Source organism: Myxocyprinus asiaticus, chromosome 27 (assembly GCF_019703515.2).
Source record: "Myxocyprinus asiaticus isolate MX2 ecotype Aquarium Trade chromosome 27, UBuf_Myxa_2, whole genome shotgun sequence".
Classification (NCBI taxonomy): Eukaryota; Metazoa; Chordata; class Actinopteri; order Cypriniformes; family Catostomidae; genus Myxocyprinus; species Myxocyprinus asiaticus.
Genome location: NC_059370.1, coordinates 13470921 through 13495508, shown reverse-complemented (window position 1 = coordinate 13495508; position 24588 = coordinate 13470921). Strand labels below are relative to the sequence as shown.

General features: G+C 37.7%; 1 protein-coding gene across 4 annotated transcripts in view; it reads right to left on the bottom strand.

Moving 5' to 3' along the window:
• Positions 1–24588, bottom strand: part of LOC127418324 (A disintegrin and metalloproteinase with thrombospondin motifs 2-like) — a 305982-nt gene that overhangs the window by 112748 nt on the left and 168646 nt on the right. The gene's annotated exons all lie outside the window — the stretch shown is intronic.

The window sequence follows — 24588 nt, the reverse complement described above, 5'->3', positions numbered from 1 at the left end:
GACCTGGGAGGGAGACAAGGGGAGGGAAAAGAGGAGAGGGAAAGGGCAAGGCGGAGCGACAGTGAGAGAGAGAGAGGAGACAGAGAAATAAAATTTCTCACAAAAAACCACTTCTCCACCCTCTGGCAGACGACAGCCACTCCTCCCCGGGCAGACCTGAGTGAGTCCTCTGACCCCTGGTGGATGGAATGCCCCTCCGCATTCTGGCATCCGGTAGCGAGCCCCTCTGCCCCTGGCAGCGGCTCCACCGCTCCAGGGGGCCGGCAGCGAGCCCCTCCTCCCCTCACAGACGGCAGCCATTCCTCCATGTCCAGGCTGTAGAATATTTGATGTAGAAGAGCGAACAATTGCTGCAATATGACTTGATACTAGAAAACCCAACCATTTAATCCTGGAATTCCTCAGTGTCATAAATTAAAAAATTCTGCATGACTAGGCGCCAATAATTCTAGCTGAAGCTCACATCTGGCCAATAAAACTAACAAAAGGGACTTGTCCAGATAGCACATGACTTGAGAACTTCATGCTTCTGAGGAAATACCCCCACATTTAATGGTTATTGTCTGACACTGCCATCAAGACCATCTCTGCAAAGAGACCCTATGGGCAGAGGTTACGGGCAATAAAAGACAGAACACACTCCCTGGAGACCCCGGGAAAGGCTAAAAACACACTCTGTTTTGTCCTTCAATATAAATCAATTTGCTACACTTAAACTAGACTCATCAGATCACGAGACATCATGATCATTATTCTGCAAACATCAGCTAAAAAGGAATCCATGAACATTTCACACAAAGTCACTGTACTTCGCTGATTTAACCTTCTAAAATTTACAGAATGCATTCGGACCTAAAATGTACACAATACCTCGCCTTGCTAGATAATTCTGAAAATTACTTTGACCTGTGATTACTTTTATAACTGACAAATTAATGATTATAGACTGATGTACCTTTTAAAATATGTGTAGTGATTTGTAATCTGACAAATTAATGATTATAATCTTTAATCTTGTGTTATTCATGTAATTTTTACTAAGAATGGTAACTATTCAAGATAGAACACCTCATGTTTACTATCGTTGAAATTATTTCTGCATTTCAGGAATGTTTATGTTAATTAATTTTTGATATATTCAGTTGTATCCAAGATATCAACGTTCATGATTAAACATGCACTATTATGAGCGGGAAGTTTGTAAGAATCCTCCAAACAAAGTATTGTAAATCAACTGTGAAAAGGACAGACCAGTTGACCATGTGACTCAGAAAAGCCACTTCTGATTGGCTTAGGATACCTTTGGGGTGCAGCCAATTTCAGCTCAAAAGTTTCAGGTGAGAAACAGCACCAGTCACCATGTTATGGTGATGAGGGATGTACAAAAGCATAATGCCAACTTCCAAAGAAAACAGAGACTGTATTTTCTAGCCTGGCACAAGTGCTGTCTAAACCATTACTAAAGGATTTCTCTCATTACATTTAATGACTCCATAAAATGGCTTGATAAGCATAGTTTTCTTTCCTGTGTTGACAATGAAGCTGAACATATCGAAAGGCTCATCCCTTTTTTTTAAGAAGTCGATCACAGCCTTGAACTATGATTTGCTACTTGCTATTGCTAATCAAAGGCGGGCAGGTGGGGTTGGAGGAGGGATATTTTCATTCTAAAGAAGATTTTATTGGACAAACATTTGGATACATCACTGACTGCAAAATCATCTTTATTGTTTATCAGTTTTCCTAGAAGAAAATATTTAAAATGCATAATATCTGCTAAAATTTAGATTTCATGTTCCTTACTTCCTATTTGAATGAAAAAAAAGTCCAAGCTCTTCCTTACATGCGTTTTAAACAGCATCAGATAATGACTGATACAACTGTGTTTTGATTATACAGGTGCATCTCAATAAATTAGAATGTCGTGGAAAAGTTCATTTATTTCAGTAATTCAACTCAAATTGTGAAACTTGTGTATTAAATAAATTCAATGCACACAGACTGAAGTAGTTTAAGTCTTTGGTTCTTTTAATTGTGATGATTTTGGCTCACATTTAACAAAAACCCACCAATTCACTAACTCAAAAAATTAGAATACATCATAAGACCAATAAAAAAAATATTTTTACTGAATTGTTGGCCTTCTGGAAAGTATGTTCATTTACTGTATATGTACTCAATACTTGGTAGGGGCTCCTTTTGCTTTAATTACTGCCTCAATTCGGCGTGGCATGGAGGTGATCAGTTTGTGGCACTGCTGAGGTGGTATGGAAGCCCAGGTTTCTTTGACAGTGGCCTTCAGCTCATCTGCATTTTTTGGTCTCTTGTTTCTCATTTTCCTCTTGACAATACCCCATAGATTCTCTATGGGGTTCAGGTCTGGTGAGTTTGCTGGCCAGTCAAGCACACCAACACCATGGTCATTTAACCAACTTTTGGTGCTTTTGGCAGTGTGGGCAGGTGCCAAATCCTGCTGGAAAATGAAATCAGCATCTTTAAAAAGCTGGTCAGCAGAAGGAAGCATGAAGTGCTCCAAAATGTCTTGGTAAACGGGTGCAGTGACTTTGGGTTTCAAAAAACACAATGGACCAACACCAGCAGATGACATTTCAACCCAAATCATCACAGACTGTGGAAACTTAACACTTCAAGCAACTTGGGCTATGAGCTTCTCCACCCTTCCTCCAGACTCTAGGACCTTGGTTTCCAAATGAAATACAAAACTTGCTCTCATCTGAAAAGAGGACTTTGGACCACTGGGCAACAGTCCAGTTCTTCCTCTCCTTAGCCCAAGTAAGACGCCTCTGACGTTGTCTGTGGTTCAGGAGTGGCTTAACAAGAGGAATACGACAACTGTAGCCAAATTCCTTGACATGTCTGTGTGTGGTGGCTCTTGATGCCTTGACCCCAGCCTCAGTCCATTCCTTGTGAAGTTCACCCAAATTCTTGAATCGATTTTGCTTGACAATCCTCAAAATGCTGCGGTTCTCTCGGTTGGTTGTGCAACTTTTTCTTCCACACTTTTTCCTTCCATTCAACTTTCTGTTAACATGCTTGGATACAGCACTCTGTGAACAGCCAGCTTCTTTGGCAATGAATGTTTGTGGCTTACCCTCCTTGTGAAGGGTGTCAATGATTGTCTTCTGGACAACTGTCAGATCAGCAGTCTTCCCCATGATTGTGTAGCCTAGTGAACCAAACTGAGAGACCATTTTGAAGGCTCAGGAAACCTTTGCAGGTGTTTTGAGTTGATTAGCTGATTGGCATGTCAAAATATTCTAATTTTTTTGAGATAGTGAATTGGTGGGTTTTTGTTAAATGTGAGCCAAAATCATCACAGTTAAAAGAACCAAAGACTTAAACTAGTTCAGTCTGTGTGCATTGAATTTATTTAATACACGAGTTTCACAATTTGTGTTGAATTACTGAAATAAATTAACTTTTCCACAACATTCTAATTTATTGAGATGCACCTGTATACTCCACCAGTTTGATACTGAGATGAGATTATTTCAGTTAGCTGCCACACACCAGCCATCATGACTGCAAGAAGATTGTAAAAAGGTCTTGAATAGAGGGGGTGGAGAAAAACAAAAGGTGTGAGACAATATGTATGCAAATGATCATGACTAGAAGTGAAAAGTGAAGGTGGATATATATCAGTTATGATTTACAGAAATTCATCAGCCAGTTATATACTTTAATTGAGCAAACCCTTTTCAAAGGGTTTGCTCAGGCCCTTTTCAACAGGCAATTTTCAAATTAAGATATACATTTGTTTGCATAAGAAAATTCTATATGAGGTTTATTTAGCATAAGAAAGATCTAAAAACCAGGAATATGAAGCATAATTCCTCAAAATGAATTGCTCCGCAGATAGACAAGTTTATAAATCTAAATGAACTCTTCACATACTCTACACATACTCTTCGTATGTTAACATGTATGATGTTTACATCTTGTTGCTATACTTTCCACCAGCAGCTGGTAATAAAGTTAATGTCCAAACTCTGAAAATAAAGTGGAATTTCAAATTATGTCCCTGACAATCATAGTAGTAGCCGTTTTATAAACAACAATATGTAATTTGTGTTAAACTATCTATAGGTCAAGGTTTATTTTTCAATAGTTTTTATATTTGTTATTTACAATTGTATTCATGATCTAATTTGCATTGGTAATTTTCCACCTGTTGTCTAGAGTGAATTTTAAGTCACTGTAAAAGGGGCTGGTGGAAGAAGTAGGAGAGGGTAGAATGTTTGGATTTGGTAGGATTTTATATATATATATATATACTTAATTATTTTGAATATATTCTCATTTCTTTTTAAGTGTAATTTGAATTTAGAAATATTTTTGGTCGAATTTTCTATTGTTTCAATAAATCAAAATTGACCAGTACAAGTGAAGTGCATGCCAATACAATCACTGTTAATACTAGCCATGATTTGTGTGTCAATAGATGAAAATTATTAATAATACTCACACTCTCTATGATTTAACATACATTCAAAACCTGACGAGAATCACTCTATCACTCATTTTCTATGCTTATTAAAGAAGCATGTCACTCTCATAGAAATAATTCTATTCTTGTAATTCATTGCATACAATCCATTAGGCCACATTCACACAGCAGCAGAATACAGTCGTCAGACCTGTTTTGAGTGCTTAATATGGCTACGTTCATACACATTTCAGTTATTTACAAGAGTGACGACCGCATTCTATAACCAAACTGACACCTGCAAATTTCCAGGTCTCAAAACCTCATTCTCAGCAAACCTGTGCTGTGTGAATGGAACTGTACAGGAAAACTAGTTGTTAGTTACGTTATGTACAGTGAGAGCCATGCTGCATTGAACACGCGTGTGTCTTGTGTGTTTTATGTGTGGTTTTGTTAACTCACGAAGAGGGACATATAAGCTGTGCATCATCCGAAGATTCAGCCGCTGTTTTCCACTGGCTGCTCACAGGCACGAGCTGCGCAACACAAAAGCTGCACTCTGCACGCGGTTAAAAGCATTCAAAGCTGCTGTCGGTTAATTATGATCTGACGGATGAACTCGTGCCTCGATTGGATTTGTTTATTAATTAATGCAGCATCAATTATGATAAGACATGCCGGTGTTACGGACATCGCCATCTTTGATATTTACCTTGGTGACTGTCACTATGGTTACAGCTATTAGAATACGGTTGTGACTTCAGTTGTTTGTTCATACAGACAGCATTCAAACTGCTACTGTAAGCTGTTGTATAAACAGGACATTTCAAGACTAACACCTGTAAGTAAATACAGTTGTCAATCACAGTGACTGTGTGAATGTAGCCTTACACTACCAACTTCTTATGAATGTGCTGTCTTCATTTACATCGCTGACGTTTCATAGGGCATGGACTATATAACAGCACTCAGACGGTACAATAACAGGAGAAGAACCTCAGAATTAAATTGCACTTGACCCAGCCCATTAGTGCTTTGCACATAAAATTTCACCAAAACCCTCTCGCGCCGATTTAGTGCATGCTTGCACGAAAATACCAAAACTTCATGGGCACTGACTTTGCGCTTATGACTTAAAGCATTGCGTTGCGCTAAGCGCTAACTGGTGCTCTTTAAATAGTGCCCCAAGTTTCAACATAACTTCATAATCGTAATGAACATTATGCCACAAATGCTGCTGATTGAGCTTAACTTGTACTGAACCTTGAACATTTCTTAAATTTTATTGTAATTAATTTATTCAGTGTGTATTAATACTATGCAATGTTGTCATTCATTAGATCCATGTTCTCTCTTGGAACCCATTGGCAGGCTCCATCATAAATCAATTACAGTCTCTCTCATCCCTCTGTAACTGTATATTCCTCAGACAACAAAAGGAAGCACAGTATCCCTTCTTATGCTTTCCCATTTTAATAAACTGCCATTTTAATGGGATTATCTGTGGCGGATTGCCACACTAGAGCAGATGTCCGGTGTGTCGTTCCCATGGCACCGCCTGAACAAATCTGGACTGCCATTTCTCTGAATCCTTAGAGGGAATCAGATTTTCAGACACACTGTTTACTCATCTCTGATTACTGTGCATACTCTTGCAAGCATTGCTATCCAACTCATATGAATGAGTATTAAAGGGATAGTTCGCCCAAAAATGAAAATTGTGTCATCATTTAGCCATTCTTGTTTTGTTCATACAGTATGACTTCTCTCTTACGTAAAACACAAAAGTCAAATTTTTTTGAAGAATGTACTAGTCACTCTCTTCCATGCAATTACAGTGCATGGAGACCGGAGTTTTCAAGCTTCAAGAAGGATGCAAAAGCACCATAAAAGTGATAAAAGTGGCCCATACAATTTGTGAGCTCTATTCCAAGTCTTCTGAAATCTTGACAATCAAGCTCTCTTTGGCACATCTGAAGCCTCAAAGGTTCAGTCCCAATTCATTGTAATTGAATGAAAAGAGCGATGAGCACATTCTTCATAATTTCTGCATTTGTGCTCCACAGAAGAAGGAAAGCAAAATGCGGGCGAGTAAACAATGAATTTTACATTTTCTATTCTTCTTCTAAGAACTGTCAATCAAATGTTTATGTGGATTAGTGAAAATAAGTAGCACAGAGGGATATGCTATACAACTGAGGCAGGACAGTTATATTGTTTGGACAGAGTCAGCACTGAATGTGTACTGAGGGCAAATAGACAGGGGAAATGTTGAGGCTTATCTTTCTCTGATGAAATTCAATAACAAGTCTTCAAAGAGGGTTATTTTTCCCTGTTTCCAATCTGAACACGACACTGAGTGTTAGTTAATTCTCCTCGTTTTGTTGCACAGGTAATGTCCTCTAATCCAACAGTGCACAGATCAGAGAGAGAGAGAGAGAGAGAGAGAGAGAGAGAGAGAGAGAGAGAGAGAGAGAGAGAGAGCTTCACTTACGACCTATGATAAATTAATGATCAAGCTGTAATGGCATTAATCAATAAACAAATCAAATTACTTTGTCATGTAAACTACAGGGCAGGTTCCTAACTGTCCCAAGGAACTGCAAGAGTGCCCTATAAAAGAGGTAGCAGTTACCTCTCTTGTCTCTGTAACCTCGTTTGTAGCCATTAGTCAACATTAGTGTGAACTGTCCACTTCTACGGTGAGTTTTCTCTTTCAAGCCAACTACTTTAGTGGCGGAGCAACAGTTTGTAGAGAATATTGCAGAATAAGTAAGTTAAAGTCAATGTACATTATTTATGGCAACTTACCGGAAAAATAACACATCCAGTTTAATGACACTTTTTGAAGGTAACTCTATTGCGCCTTGAGTTCTGAGGTTTCTTAGCGCCATTGTAATGCTAGAATGCATGTTAAGTATTGTATGTTCAACCGGACCGCATGTTGGCAATGCATTTGCCATGAGCTCACATCTGTGTTCGTGTACTTGCGAAAAGTACGTTTCTGGCATTAATTCTACAGTACATGAGGGCAGCTACTATAGGACCAACATAGCTAGCCTCCTATTCAACACTTCATTTTTAGAAAAGAAATGTCGGTGCACAACTCTGGTTACTCATTCCATATTTATTTATGCAATAAAAATAACATAAGATGTATGCCAATAACCTGTAATATGAAATGAATTACCTAAATTGCAGTCTATTCCTCACACAAAACTTTAAGTCATATGGAATCAGAAGGAGCACGAGTCATATGGAATATTTTTATGGTGTTGAAGCTTGACAGCTGTGATCATTCTGGAAAAGAGCTGCATAAAGACTCCTCAAAAAATTATCCTTTGTGTTTCAGCATATGGTTTTGGAATGTTTATTTCCTTCCTTTAAGCACAAAAATAAATATACACTATTACATAATCTGTCTCTTTGCATGTAGCATGTTCTGTGTCAGACTTTGAGACCTCATTATATTGACTTCAAACATATTTCTCCATCATGAAAGTATAAATTATTTCTCATTGTCCCACTATCACTGGGATTAGGGACCTTCAATAGAAAGTTTTTGCAGAGGACAGTTAGGTCAACCACTACAGTGGTTCACATAAGGTCTCCACAAAGTGAATGACCCAAATGATTTCATTAAACACAGAACAACAAAAGCAGCGATGCAGGAAAGTGCAGCAGACATTGACAGCAAACAAATGGCCTGTGCATTTGTTCTGACAATACAATTGTTCTGACAATACGGCGCACAAACTCCGCAATTAAACCAGCCACATAGCGAACATGTGCTAACTCAAGATCTAAAACTTCTACCCAGAAGGCAAAGTGCATAGCTCAAATAATGAGATAGCTTCCTCTCCCCCTGCTATTCATGATGGAATGCAATGAATGGCAGGGAAGGGTGTAAAGAAAGAGGAGATAGAGAAATCAGATCCTGTTCTTTTCCCTCACCTTCTCGCTCTTCTTGTTCTGAAGGTGCTGGGCCGCCATTCTCTATCCAATTATAATGAAGTGGGTCTCTCTATGGCGCTGGTGAAAACTGCCTTTTGGTCTCTGCATGTACACATGTGTGTGTGAGAGAGACAGTGTGCCTGTAGCCCTTGAGGCCTTTAGATCTCTAAATGTGTATTTGTGTGTTTGAGTTAGGGTGTGTGTGCATGAGTGTGTGTGATTTATTGAGCATATGTTCGTGGCATCATCGAGAAATATAAACATTCACATCACAGGACATTCCTGACAGCACACAATAAACTCATCAAATAAACAAAAATATGCATCAACAAATGCACACAAAGCTCCAGTTTGTGACCACAACTTAAGCCGTGTGCACACAGTATGATTTTTATGGTCCTTAATTATTTTTGCTTGTCAGACTATATGATACCTGTATGTCCAGAGCAATTGTGTGACATTATATCAGACTGTACAAAACACATCATGGCCAAAACTTTGGTCCCAATCTCCACTGCACAAATGCAAAGCAAAATTCTCGATGCATCGATCCAATAACTAACGATCCAATGCTATCGATAGAATGCGTAAATATCGATATAGACATTTTCTTAAGATGCACCTTTATTTTAATACTGTCATGTCAGGGGCCTAGGTAGCTCAGCGAGTAAAGACGCTGACTACCACACCTGGTGTCGCAAGTTCGAATCCAGGGCGTGCTGAGTGACTCCAGCCAGGTCTCCTAAGCAAGAGTTGGCCCAGTTGCTAGGGAGGGTAGAGTCACATGGGGTAACCTCCTCGTGGTTGCTATAATATGGTTCTCGCTCTCGGTGTGGGTGGCGAGTTGTGCGTGGATGCTGCGGAGAATAGTGTGAAGCCTCCACACGCACTACGTCTCCATGGTAACGTGCTCAACAAGCCATGTGATAAGATGCATGGATTGATGGTCTCAGATGCAGAGGCAACTGAAGTTTGCCCTCCAAATTGAGTCACTACACCACCACGAGGACCTAGAGCGCATTTGGAATTGGGCATTCCAAATTGGGGAGTAAAGGGGAGAAAAAAAAATTTACTCTCATGTAAGCCACATCCATACGCATTTCCTTCAGGCAATGAAGCAACCTTATTACATTCATTTCATTTTATGAGCGCTAAATACACTTTTGATGTGGGACAAGGATGTGCGCAGAGTCCATGTGTGCATGTCAACCGAGCTTCCTGCGAACACGAGCTCCAGACCAGTGACAGGATCAGTGCGAGAACGTCAACCGAGCATCCTGTGAAATGCGAGCTCTAGACCAGTGACAGAATCAGGGTGAGCATGTCAACCGGGCTTCCTGTGAAACGTGAGCTCCAGACCAGTGACAGGATCAGTGCGCATGCGTCAACCGGGTGCTCCTGAAAATGCGAACTCTCATGACAAACGCAGAGCGGCTCATATGTGTGATTAATTCGGGCTTCCATCGATATCGTTGTGCATGCAACCTATTTGAAATGTACATGAGAATTTGCTATTTAAAAGTACCATGGAGAAGCTCAACCATCATGTGAAACGTCTTGACAATGCCAACATTCTGAACAGCACTAACGAGGGAAAGAGAAACACCTGCTCAGCTCCAGCATCAGTTATAAGATTTTACACATCTACACATCAACACCCTTACTAACATTTATCCCAGTTAACTGTAACAGAATGTTTCATTACAACTGTGGAAGTTGTAGCCAAGAAAACCGCAGATAGCACAGATAGTTGGAAACAAGTCATGGGTATGTAAGTATTTTGAATTGGATTAAACTGAAAAATAAGCTGTAATCAAACAATTGATGATCACTTGTGTGTGATGTTATTTTTCATATTATTATCTGTATAATTTTTTTCAACATCTGAAGTACCTTATTTTGTTGTGGATGTCCCAATGTGGATAATAAATTTGCACTTTTCAGAGAGCTCAATAAAATATTGAAATTATATTTTGGTTCCATTTGAGGGCAAAAAAATAAATAATTGATTGTGTAAAATAGGCACATAATATCGGAATATCGATCGCAGGGCCCGGAATTGAATCAAATCGAAATTGTATTACGGCAGACTTTGAAGTATCAGCAAATATCGGATCGCAGGCCAAGAGAATCGATATAAGATCGTATCGTGATGAAACGTTTGATTTACACCCCTAGTTAATTGTTGTTCTTATCTTCCCCAATTATGATATATTATGCATATTGTGGAATATTTGGAGGATACGTTTGTAAAGGTAGACTATACTCTACTGCGCTTTTACTGTGTTTTATTGGTTCAGTAAATGTTCTTCTGATGATATTTAAATCTATTACGCATAATCAGTGGTCTACTTACTGTCTGTTTGCATCATGACAGACATGGTATTATCCTTTATTTATATTGGATTAATAATTAATGTAACAACAGTATTATTATTATATTTTTTTATTATTATGAGCCAAACCTCTCTGTACTCCAGAAATACAAAAAATGTTCAAAAAAGATTTTGAATCTTCTTACAGTTGTGCATTCTTCTGTTCAACACAATGCATAACTGATTTAATTCTTATCCACAATTAAGTTTTTTAACCAATTAATGTAACTAAAACCTGGTGTATTTTTTATACATTTTTCTGTATTGTGAAAATTGTACCATCATTTATATTTGTGTCTTTAGCATATTTTGGAAAATAATGATGAATCATTCTAATTATTATTACTATAATAATGTATTATTATTATTATTATTATTGTTATTTTTTTGACAAATGATAAGCCTCATATTTTGATATATTAACAGGGCTACTTACTCCATTGAATTTTTTATTTATTTTTTTCAGTCATTTAAACTACACAGAGTTAATATATATATATATATATATATATATATATTTCAGTTTCTGGCTACACCTCTGCTGTATAATGCTGAATATTATGTATAATAATACTATGGGGAAAATATAATCCTAATGTCAAATGTCATGTCTGATTTGATTTCATCAGTAAATTATTATCATTTAACTGGATAAGCATGCACTTCCATTAAATAAATATTTTAAAAAGAATATTAAGATGTAATCAGAGACAATATTTAAGAAAAATACAATTTTAATTAAAAATATTTTAAATGTATGTAAACAGTGACATATGCATCTAACATAATTCTTTATTTTCAGTAAGCAGGATTATTATCTAATATTTCCATTTTGTGTCACCATTGCCCTGTTCTGGGCAAATTTTTAATCCGATCTTTGATGAATATTTTAGTACTTTTAAAGAACTGTACTTTTAGCTTAATTTTAAAGGAAAAGAACTGTTTTGCATATGTCTTTAAAGTAATAATAATAATAATAATAATAATAATAAAATGTTTAAATCCTAACTTTTCTTAATTCAGGCTTAGTTTAAAAAATCAGAGTTCAGAGTTGTGAACCAAACTGAATCGTGAGATGAGTAAATAGTTACACCACTACTCACAAGCATTATCACTTAAAAATAGCAGCACACATTAAGATGTGGGTAACCTACATCTATGTCTGAAGAAAAACTTCCAATGAGAGCCTGGCAACATGGCTGTAACCGTTCGTACAGTCCTAAAGACTACACACATGCAAACATACAGAGGATATTGTGACTGATACTGCTTAAAAATTGATGACATAATTTTCTCTCATTTATAATGACAGGGTTACTTATTGGTCTGCAAAAAGATCCAGCGTGTGCAAGTGTATGTGTTGAAAGAGAGGATCTGTAGATCAGTTGTACATCATTCAATAAAAATGTGTGTGGACCATTGTGAGCATAGAAGGCACACTTTTGTGTTGCTAGTACTGCACATTAATTAGTTTGTTAGTTAGACTGTTACAGCTGTAACACTAGCTTTGTATTATGGTTTACTCACCATAGCCACAGTGTGAAAGCCAACACAAGTAACACAAACATCATTCAGCACTGTCAATCTGCACACCTAGCAGTTGTAACCAGTGCTAATGGATTTGGCACCTTGCCTTGGGTGAAACTGTGCTGTGATTGTACAGAAATAAAAACTAACTTAGTTTAGTTTAGTTTAGTTTAGTTTACAGCTTCATTAATCTCTGTTGGGCAATTAAAACTAGACCCCTTAAAATAACACTGTGACTTACACAGAAGTGTTGATGCTCTCTAATATTCACAGCTGCTAATCTTATATGTTTATTAAACATAACCTGTGCTGTGCACTGAAAAAACACTGACAGCTGCTTCATGTAATGACTGATTTGATGTACAAAGGGGAAAAAAACATCCTGAGCAAAAGATGTATATTGAGCTTTTGCTGTCTATAGGAATACACTGCTTATTTCTCAAGCATGTTGCTTTGTAAATGCTTTGACTTCATAATGTATAATCATAATTTAAATGTCCATAAGCTCAATTTGAATATATTCAACATTCCAGGTGTGAATTATACTTGTGCCTAAACTTATTTACAATTAAAACACAAGCCCACTGGTTCATGCCCTTAAAACAGCTATGATGTCACTACGGTGGCAAACAATGTCCATCCTGGGGTAGTGGAACCTAATAGTTAACACTCTTGGCTGCTAACACAAAGATTCTAGTTATGATACTTGGTATTCCAGGAAATAGAGAATACACCGTTTTGCCCTAAAGCAAAGTGCTTAAAGGAATCACCAGAACACAATTGAAGACAAATACAAAAATATCTTAGCTCAGTAGGTTCTTAAAATGCAAGTGAATGTAGATTTCTCTTTTGAAGCTCCAAAAGTCACAGACAGTCATCATAAACGTCATCCACACGACACCAACTGTTAAATTAATGTCTTCTAAGGCAACACAATCGCTTTTGGTGCAAAAAAGATAAAGGGCCAGACAGAGGCTACAAGAGTCCAAATTGAATTAAATTCCAGATGTAGTTTATGGTGCAACCAAAAAACCGATATGAGATTTGATTCATAGCGTGAAAATTTTAACTTTAAAGCCTGAAATACATCAGGGACTCTTATTTTGAAATGTATGCGCTTAATTGCTTCCAGCTGCTCTTTCAAACAGATAAGGGAAATAAAATGTGCACTCCTACAATTATCTACAATGTATTACAATATAAACAATTAAAAGTAAACATTGTTATATTTCATCAACACTATATCATCCTCATCAACAGCTGATCATTTGTAATCGCTTGTCATAAATGTCCGATATGGCCTAATGATTGCGAACTGCTCTGCAACAGCAGGAAACACTCACAAGCCCCCACGTGCTTGGAGAAAATACACCAGTGCCGCATTTTCACTCTGAAGGACGTAGTGCATGCATTTATTTAATCATATCATAACCTTTTGAAGTTTGATAATCACACTGGGTCATATCAAGGTTCCTGTCTTTCCAACCCCAAATTTAAGACCTCTATAAATGATAATTAAGACTTTTGTTGTATCATTTAAGATATTTAAGACTTCTTATGATCTTACATTTTGGAGAAGTGAATTTAAGACATTTTAAGACTTTGTAAGGGTCTGCGGGAACCCTGACACTGGATACGTTGCGACACACAAGCTGCATCAGTAGACAGAAGCCCTATTTCATTTTGCACTGCACGCGCTGCCGTAACGCTGGCCAACAAGACAAATAAAACGGTTTAAACTGTTCGCTTCGACGCGTCCAGTATAGAAAGCCTCAAGTCGTTGAGACACGTCACGTTAACGGAAACGCTTGGTGCAGACAAATATATTGTTTGTTTTATCATTTTTCATTGGACATAAGGCTATCACTGGCCAGCAGTCCACAGCAATCCTTTTTGTAACTGAATTTGTCAGTCTGTCTGAGGCAGACTTGTTATAAGGGCCTTTCTAATGACACTTCTATGTATGTCAGACGGACACTTTTGGAGCATAGGCCTCACTTTGATTGTGTCATGTCATAAACACAGTGTTTTTAAGGCACTGTGTCAAGTTATACGTAGTTTGAAACTTAGAAGAACACGTCTCGACACCCCTGCATTCAGAGTTGCACTCCATCCAGCTGTGTTTGAAGTTTGAACGCAAGAATGTGCCCTCATCTTGTGCCTTCTGCTGTCAGTAAGTGTGGTTTGTTGCCTATACAGCTGCATGTACTGTACATTAACACATTAAAATGACAATCATACTGTAAATATATTGTAACAATATTATTATGTATAAACAATATGATAAGTATTTAGTAAGACTGCATACAAGATCACTCAGCTAACTAGAGAACTATGCTAACAAGCCATTGCCTCTTTGCCTTGCCAAAGGTTTGGGTGCCCAGAAACTCAACATGTTAATGAATGAAAGAATGAATGAACGTTACATTTATATAGCGCTTTTCTGACACTACACTCAAATCGCTTTACACAGTGAACAGGGGACTCTCCTCAAACACCACCAGTGTGCAGCATCCACCTGGATGTTAAAGGGAGTGAATGTAGTGGAAGTGGCTTCAATTACCACTGGGCTAATATTGCTGTAGCAGAGAGAGTCTGGACAGTTGTGAGCTAGCATTGCTGCTGAGGGGGGTGATTTATTGTTGCTTGTGTGTTTGAGACAGCAAGGAAGGGAGGTAATCAGTGTGGAGCTGCAGCTGAATGCTGTTTCAAGGTCACACTGCACTCTGCACTCGACTCTTGCATAAAATATGCTCTTGTTCTTTTGTTCCATTTTGTCTGTCATCATAAGAGTTGTAAAGACTAAAAGGAGTTAGAAGTTACAAAGACCCTTGGCAAAGATCATGCTACTGTCACAAGAAGTGGTAACAATGGCAGTGAAGTTGTGCTTGTAAGCACTAGAAAGGTTATATCTGATGGGTGGCATAATTTCTGTTATGAACATTCAGATGCCAATTCTTATCCTTAAAAAATCATGTATCCCTGTATCATAGTTATGGCTGGATATTAATACAAATTTCCAGATTTGATTTGATTCCGATACACAAGCTCTCGATTTGATTTGATTCAATTCTGATATAGATTCATTCGCTATAGATTCATATGCGTATATTTCAGTTATAATGTCCACTTTGCTTAGATATGAAACAATTATAAATATTATCTCCCAGATAATAATGTGAATTATACAGGGGACCTTCTAACTAGGTAAATATTTTTTTTTTTAATTATATTTTATTTGTTTTTCATCATTTTGGCCACATTTTAGCTTTTTAAAAATGAACAAATCCATATATTCATCAATAAATTGATATTAAATTGCATATTGTGGCGTAATGACCCGCCCCTCCCTCTTGTCATCGTTGCCCCACATCTGAAGGTGTCCTTCAGCAAGGCTCACAACGGGAGTGGGCAGGAGAGAGAAGAGGCGCATTATTAGTAAAGCTCCTTTGGGCAGCAGGGTGGAAAGAGGCACACCTGATGTATATTTTGCCAAATAAATGTAGAGCACACCTCTTCTCAGGGAGCCAGCTTCTCTTCTCCATGTGTGCACACACTGGCATCCTCATAGGCCCAGGAGCAGAGTGGGGAGGGTTCGGCCGAGTTAGATGCGTCACCACACCCGCTCCTCGGACCCCCGGCGTGGATTAGATGCAACGCCGGGGAGGACAGCACGCATTGCGGCCGATGGGCTAGAGGTCGGGCCACCTTCCCCTCACCTACCGCAGGCCTGGGAATATAGGCCGCCAAGGATGCTACCGCCCCACGTGCCTCGGACCAAGGAGGGGAGGGCGTCCGGCCGTCAGACACCGCTCACACCTGGGCCATTCCATGGACACTTCCCCAGCTGTCATGGAGCCCCGTTTAACCTTAAGGATGCCAGATTCCCCTATATTTTGATCACCATTCCACCTGGACAGTATTTATTCCCCTTTTATGTTTAATATAATTTTCAATAAATGCATCTCCGAGGCTTGACGCCACACCCACTGTGTCTGTCTCTTGCTCACCCCACCACAATATATTATATTGTGTTACATGTGTATTGTTTACATGCATAATTTGTATTATTTAACATTTTTTCCTAGTGTTCTCACAAAACAGTAGCCGGTACTGATAGCTGTGAAATTTCATAGTTCTCAAAACCAATATCGATACTACAGCAACAATATACTAATATGGTAATGTGCTATTGAACAAACTCCTTTAGCCTATTTAAAAAGTTACTTTTCAATGTAAATAATAAATTAAAACAAATGCATGTGTCCTTCTAGTGTTTCACAATGAATTGTGCATTGCTTAATTGTTTTAAGTAGGACCCTACTGAAATATGTTTTATTTTTCCCCAAATCGTGTTTTCTATCTATTTATTTATTTATTTTATTATTATTTTTTTTTTAGAATTCCAAGTTTTAAAATGTAATTTCATCATCCAAAAAGTGTCTAATCAAATGAACTCCTGAAACTTTTATCAAATGAATTTAACAATTACTTTTCAATACCATTGTATTTTGTTACCAAACATTTATTCAGTACAACAGCACTCTTCCTTGTGATATATTGCTTAATTATTATTATTATTATTATTAATTATTATTAATAATAATATTTTATTATTAATCATTATTATTATTTAGTATTATTATTGAGTGAATATTACATTTTACTGAACAGTTATATTACATTGCTTTTCACAATTTCTTCAATTTCAGGCATCTAGCTATTATTTTGAATCAAGCTTTAATTTTGACGTGTGTTTTAAACAGAAGCTTCACAAGTCCAGATAAACAACAGTTTTCTACATGGCAATGTGTGATCATTACAGCGCAGATGCTGTAATTTAATTATATAAATAGTGTATATAACTTGCATGTGCTGCACGTTTCACAGTGGATAAATGCTCTGCTCTGTCATCTTATATAACAAATTGCAAACATGATTCTGTGGAGTTTGGAGTTATGAGCGGTCGGATTCATACATTCACTCTAATCAATTGGTACTAATGGCACTGCAGAAACACTGGTAACGTTAATCTTTTTTATTTTAGTACCGATTTGGTACCGAAGTACCGGTACATTTGACATCACTAGTATTACTTTGATTTGTTGAACGCATGCTAAAAACCGTTACTGTTTTTTTTTTTTTAAGAAAACTGGCAGTTCTGTAAATAGCGTCTATAAATGAGCACATATTAAAAAGAGAGACTTGACTGGCTTTAACACATCCATGCTATGTGGGATTAGAATTACAGTGCTGTGAAAAAGTATTAGCCTCATCTTGATTTCTTCTGTTTTTGTGTATATCTCATACTAAATTGTTTCAAAAATTCAAACAAAATCTGACATAAAACAAAGGCAAAAATACAGTTTTTAAATGATAATGTTATTTATTGAAGCAAAAAAGTTATCCAATACCAACTGGGCCTGTGTAAACAAGTATTTGCCCCCTTAGTTACTAAATCCCTGCATTCATAATAGGGTTCAGCTAGACTAGACACACCCAGGACTGATTACTGCCAGCCCTGTTCAATCAAATTAACACCAAAATAGAACTTTTTCAGCAGCATGAAGTTGGCTAAAAGGTCTCACCCAGTAGCACACTATGCCAAGATTGAAATAAATTCCAGAAATTATGAGGAAAAAGGTGATTGAAATACATCCGTCTGGGAAGGGTTACAAAGCTATTTCAAAGGCTCTGGGACTCCAGAGAATCACAGTGAGAGCCATTATCTCCAAATGGAGAAAACTTTGCAATGTAGTGAACCTTCCCAGAAGTGGCCGACCTTCCAAAATTCCTCCATGAGCACAGTGATGACTCATCCAGGAAGTCACAAAAAAGCCAGGGACAACATCCAAAGAACTGCAGGCCTCTCTCGCATCAATAAAGGTCATTGTTCATGACTCCACTATCAGAAAGACACTGGCTAAAAATACCATCCATGGAAGACTGGCGAGGCGAAAACCACTGCTAACCTAGAAGGCTCATCTGAATTTTGCCAAAACACACGTTGATGATCCTCAAACCTTTTGGTAAAATGTTATGTGGACTGATTATTCAAAAGTGGAACTGTTTGGAAGACAGGGGTCCCATTACATCTGGCGTAAATAAAACACAGAATTCCACAAAAAGAACATCATACCTACAGTCAAGCATGGTGGTGGTAGTGTGATGGTGTGGGTATGCTTTGCTGCTTCAGGGCCAGTGCGACTTGAAATAAATGAGAGAAACATGAATTCTGCTCCCTACCAGAAAATCCTAAAGGAGAATGTCCGGTCATCAGTCTGTGAGTTGAAGCGCAACTGGATTATGCAGCAAGACAATGATCCAAAGCATAGGAGTACGTCCAACTCTGAATGGCTCAAAAGAAGCAGAATTAAAGTTTTGGAGTGGCCTAGTCAAAGTCCTGACTTGAACCCGATTGAGATGCTGTGGCAGGACCTTAAACGAGCAGTTCCTGCTCAAAAGCCCTCCAATGTGGCTGAACTAAAGCAGTTCTGCAAAGAAGTGTGGGCCAAAATTCCACCACAGCGTTGTGAAAGACTGATCTCCAGTTATCGAAAGCGTTAGGTTGCAGTTGTTGCTGCTAAAGGTGGCACAACCAGCTATTAAGTTTAAGGGGGCAGTTAGTTTTCACATGGGTGATATAGGTGTTGGATAACTTTTTTGCTTAAATAAAACATATATATTTAAAAACTGTATTTTGTGTTTACACAGGCTGCCTTTGTTTTATGCTATATCTTGTTTGAAGATCTAAAACAATTTAGTATGAAAAATACACAAAAATAGAAAAAAAAGGATACTTCAAATACTTTTTCACAGCACTGTAAATTATTATTTGTCGTTGTCTTTGATCAACAACTGACTGTATTAACAATAAGGGTACTAAAAGAAACATTAATCGACAAATAGATTGTGTGGATCACATCTTTGGACACAAACACGGAACGAGTCAAACTAAACTTTTACTCTCAATACGCAATCAAAGGATCTCGGTGCTGAACTTCTTCCCAACTACAATATACTACACAATCACTGGTGAGTGAAATCTGAACATTTACCAGCCATTGACTAATCAAAGACAATTTTAGACACAGAATTTGGTTGCACATGCGAATGATTTTCTTTCATTGTGTGCAGGGTTACGCATAGAGTAAAAGATCGATCTTGGGATTTAAGAATCGAGATCGTTCAAATGAAGATTGTGATGGATCGAAAAATCTATATTTTAACCTAGTCCTAATCATAGTTGTGATCACAGGATATTGACATGTTGCTTCTGAAAGTTCGTGTACTCTGAAACCAATCCCATTTAGCCGAAATACTGAAAAGCACCCATCAGACATTTTTGCATCAATTCAGGCATGAATACATTTCCCTCTAGCGCTATTGGCAGTGTATTGCATGATCAGCCTTTGAGACAGGTTCTGGTCCTGTGGAAACCAGAAACTATTCAATACAATTCAGAGGTTGCATTTTCGCTCTAAAATAAAATTTTCCTTGATTGACGGTTAGCTCTTTGCAGTGTTGTTTTCAGTAATATCTATAGATAAGGGGTTTTCAAAGTGTGGGGTGCGCCTCTCCAGGGTGGCACTAGAGCATGTCACACACACACACACACACACACACACACACACACACGTTGTGTCACAAGGGTGGCCCACTGTCTTTGACTTTGAAACCCCTGCTATAGATAATGCTGAAAACAACACTGCAAAAGTTTTAAACACTTTTGATTTGACTGTTTTGGATGGACCCACACGCAATCATGCACACACGCTAGATCTGCTCATTTACCACAACTAAATTTGATCTTTGATTTTGAGGCAATTGATTGCAAAACCTTTGAAGAAACAGTACAGCACTTTAAAATGTCAAGTAACAACAGCCTCATAAACTCCCCTATGCCAGTGCATTGAAGAAATAAACAGATGGATGTTCCTTTATGTTTACCTTAATACATTTTTCCTTTTTTGTCTTGGACAAAATGGACTTTTATGTATCTTTTATTTTCATTATAATTTTTTTTGTAAAGCACTTGGAATTAACATTGTGTGATGAAATGTGCTATATAAATAAACGTGCCTTGCCTTTACCTTAAATTAATTGCACAATTCATGAAGAATATTCTCAAATTGTGGCATGATAACTGCCCTTGTTCCCTCCTGTCCAGTATCCAATCAAAAGAAACCTGGGACTCTTTTGACTGACGGCATTAAATGGAAATGATCTTATTATCAACACTCTAATGTGTTTCCAAGATCCATAATGGTCATCAATATTTCATCTATTCAAATGTGTCGAGTCACCTTTCACATGCACTGGCAACTCCCTGCACTGACACTCACAAACGCTGGAATGGACACAAGCAGGTAATTTTTGCATACAAATGGCAATAGACCTGATACCGATCAAGACAGCTTGAGTACAGTTTGATCAATCCACCTCAATTTTAAGCTGACCAGCAGTCGGTTTGACATGTTCAGAATTGTCAACAGGGTGCATAACTAACAGAACTGACCCTATCTGAATGAAAATTCAACATTCAACCAGCCTATTAGCCATCATTTTATTCAATCAACAATGTCAACAGGGGCGGTGCTAAGGGTGGGTTTACCGAGCTTAAGCCCCGAATGTTTTAGGAAAACCCCTGGATGTTTTTATAACCTTGTACTAATCACAGAGTTTTCATGCGTTCATTAAAATAAAATAAAATCCTTTAGAACCGCAATTCTGCTCACTGCACATCAAACAGTGCCTTTTTTACGTTCATTCACTCCTGACAAGAACCGCCCACTCAAACAAGAAAAACTGACAGACATGTAAACTGGCCAATCATCAGTGAGAAGTTACATACGATCCAGCCAATGACAATAGAACTTTTGGATGTAATGACCTTGATTGCTTTAGATAGATGTTCGTAGGTGCGCAATTGTCTTGGCAAGGAGATTTATTATAATTACTTTCAAAATTTCAAAATTCTTTAAGAAAAAAAAAAAAAAGAAGTATAACTGTATAACTTTTTGATTGCATTGTTATGTATCTACATGTTTGTGTATAATAAGAATAGATTATATAAAACTGAATATGTGTTTGACGAAAGGGTAAAGAATATTTACTTATTATAGAGAATCTTTATTTATGTATTTATTTATTCTGACAAAAATAGCTTCTAAAAATACACTGGTTGAAAAGAAGTGATTCACTGTCAACATAATATGAAAGAGGAATGGACTCAATTTCCTGTCATCAAAGGCTGCAGCAGTGCATATGTTAAACTGTGCTGTATTTGTTTTTTGTTTTTGTTTTTGTTTGTTTTTTGTAAATCTTGGAAAGTCTGGTATTCTCACTTTGTGCTCATGCATTTTTGTTGATATGATAAAATGTGTGGATGTTCTGCAGGCAGGTTTCTAATTACACAAGGAATATTGTAACAGCTCATAGTGTCATAGCTCTGGATTTGTAGGTTTTAAACATATAGCCTATGTGTACAATGAGTTTGATTACAAATTATAATAAAACTGAGCAATACTGAGGATGGTGGATGATTGTCTATAGTGGTGGAATAAAGCAGTTGGTAGATCTGAACAATTTTCCAATCCAACTCATTTTATGCTCAGGCATAAATGTAATTTTTAACAATATTGAAATTTTTTTACTTCATTTAAAATGTTGACTCTTTGCCGATGTAACTTTTAAACACATATTTTGAAGTATCCCGTGTATTATGATGCATATATTGATGTCTCTGGGCTAAGCCACGGATATCCACTGACCCTAGAACTGCCCTGAATGTCACAAGACCGTGTAGTACCATGCTCTACCAGTTAATTTACAGGAATATATCCAATGTTTTCAAGTTCATGTCCCAGCTTAAAAAAGAAAATCAGATTTATCTTCTGTAGTAGTTTGTTGTCTTGTTCCACTGCTCTTTTATATTTTTGAAACCTCATCTAAATTTCCTAGAGGAAATGTCTCTTGACGTCCCCCACATGATGTTCACAATCTAAAGAACAGACACATGAATGCACAAGGTTGCCAGCTGAGGTCATTTTTACTCCTCACTGAACATCAAGTAAATTGGGCACTTGGCAGTGTTTTAAGATAATACGTGCTTGAGAGAGAAAGAAAACACACGGGTGAGTGTTTTATGTATTTGCCAAATGGTTGTTCTTTTATGTCTAGGTAAATCTGACACAAATTTTCCAGTATGAACAGGGCCAGAGACTATGCTTGCTTCTTTTTATGGACAGTGTCAGTCCGAACTGTACACACAATAAATAGAACATACATATAGTGGCCCTGCAAAGTATTTTTGTAGGGCCACATAATTTTTGTAGGGAACATTTATTTTAAAGAAAGATAAAAAAAAAAAAAAAAAAAGGTATGAAATAAGAAAACAAAAATAGTGTTGAAAATGAACAGAACTGATGAACTACACATTTGGGGGCATTTAGTGTCCGGACGGATGGACGGACAGACGGACAACTGACTGACTGGCTGACTGATCAGTTGATTGATTGACTGATTGATTTCCTTGAATTGCAATGTACATCATGTGAGGTGAGCAGAAATTGCTGAAAGTTCCTGGAAGTCACGTTTTGGCCATATTTGATGCCAGACACAGCATTCTATTGCCCAGCAGGCTCAAAGTCACTGGGCAGAGGTTTGGAGCATGAGCAGCTTTACAAGGGCATGGCACCTCAGGTGCAGATACATGTGCCAAGAAAGTTGGCAAAACTGAAATTTTTGAAGGAGTCAACGTGACACTAACCCATCTACACCTAGTTAGTCTGTTCCAAAACCCAGTGAGATGCCTTGCGGCCTCCTGCCTACACAGGCACCTGCCTTCTATGGCAGCATCCTAATGGTTGTGGAACCTCATGTGGTAAGTGACTGATTTGGAACATCCTACAAACAGGTAATGTTACATATTAGCTTGCTTTTAATAAAAAGCTGTTTTCATAAAAAGCAACGTGTGCAAACTACCAGCATCCTTGCTGCCTTGTTTACCACTTACATATTAATTTACATTTATGCATTTTGGCAGACACTTTTATTCAAAGCGTGCATTCAAACTATAGGCTACAGTTTTAACCAGTTTGTGTGCTCCCTGGCAATCGAACCATACAAAGTCTTTTGTGTGAAAGACTGGATGTATTCCACTCCCTCTTTCTTCTGCACAAGCAACAACAGCAGGATTGTGCAGGAAGCAGGACTATTGCAGTAAGTCGGGCTTGGGATTGGGGATTTCCTCAGCTCAAGAGAGAGACATTGGCAGTGCACACTTCATCTTCAGTGGCCACTTGTAAGTATTTGAAGGTTTAGAATCAGTCTGGAAAATGTGACACCTACAGAATGCAGGCAACTGGCATGAGATGATTAGAAGTGAACATCTAACTGAATCTGGTCTTTGTGGGCTTGATTTCGCTTTTAAATAACCCTGGTGAGAAGACCACCTTAGACCAATATTAATTTCCAAACTGGTCCAAACCAGTTTATGTAAGTTAGCGCCAAGTGTCAAGTTTCAATTTACCTGGAGTTCTTTATCTGTTAGCATCCACATTTGTCTCTATGGCCGTGTTTGCTCATGGGCGCTCAGTTCGGTGTTGTCATATAAATGATACCTTGTCAATGGCAACAGACAGGGGAAAATATAAGCCCATTTCCCCCTTGTAAGAGCCCTTTAAAAAACAATCTGTCACCTGTAATGCTGTATGTCTACTATACTATAATGTGTTTAAATGTCACTTACATTTTTTTTAATTTTTTTTTTAATACAGAGTCAGATTGCAGTTATCTCTGAATGGCCCTCAATGGGGAAATAATTTTTGGCACGATATGGTGTTGTTTCGGTATCTACCAGCAGGGGCTAACAGGGTGATGCTAACCAGTGTGCATCAATAGATTCCTCCACCAGTGTTGGGTAACATTACTTCTAAAAGTAACTTGTTAGAATATTGTGTTACTCCTTAAAAAAAGCTACTTAATTAATTAAAAAGTTAATTTTTTTATGGAAAGTAAAGTGTTACGTTACTTTTGCATAATATTGGCGTTACTTTTTTTCTCACAGCCACTTTCTCTTCTGCTATGCATTCCATACAAATGAGCCATGCATTGCATAAAAGAGACATTACAGGCCATGCTAGCTACTGTACAACACTCATGTCAAAACAACATAGTAAACAAACAAATATTTAAAAAGTAGGTCTTTACGTCATATTTATAATAAAGAATCAATAACATGAATATGAATGATTTGTTCCCTATCTGTCACTCACTCGACGT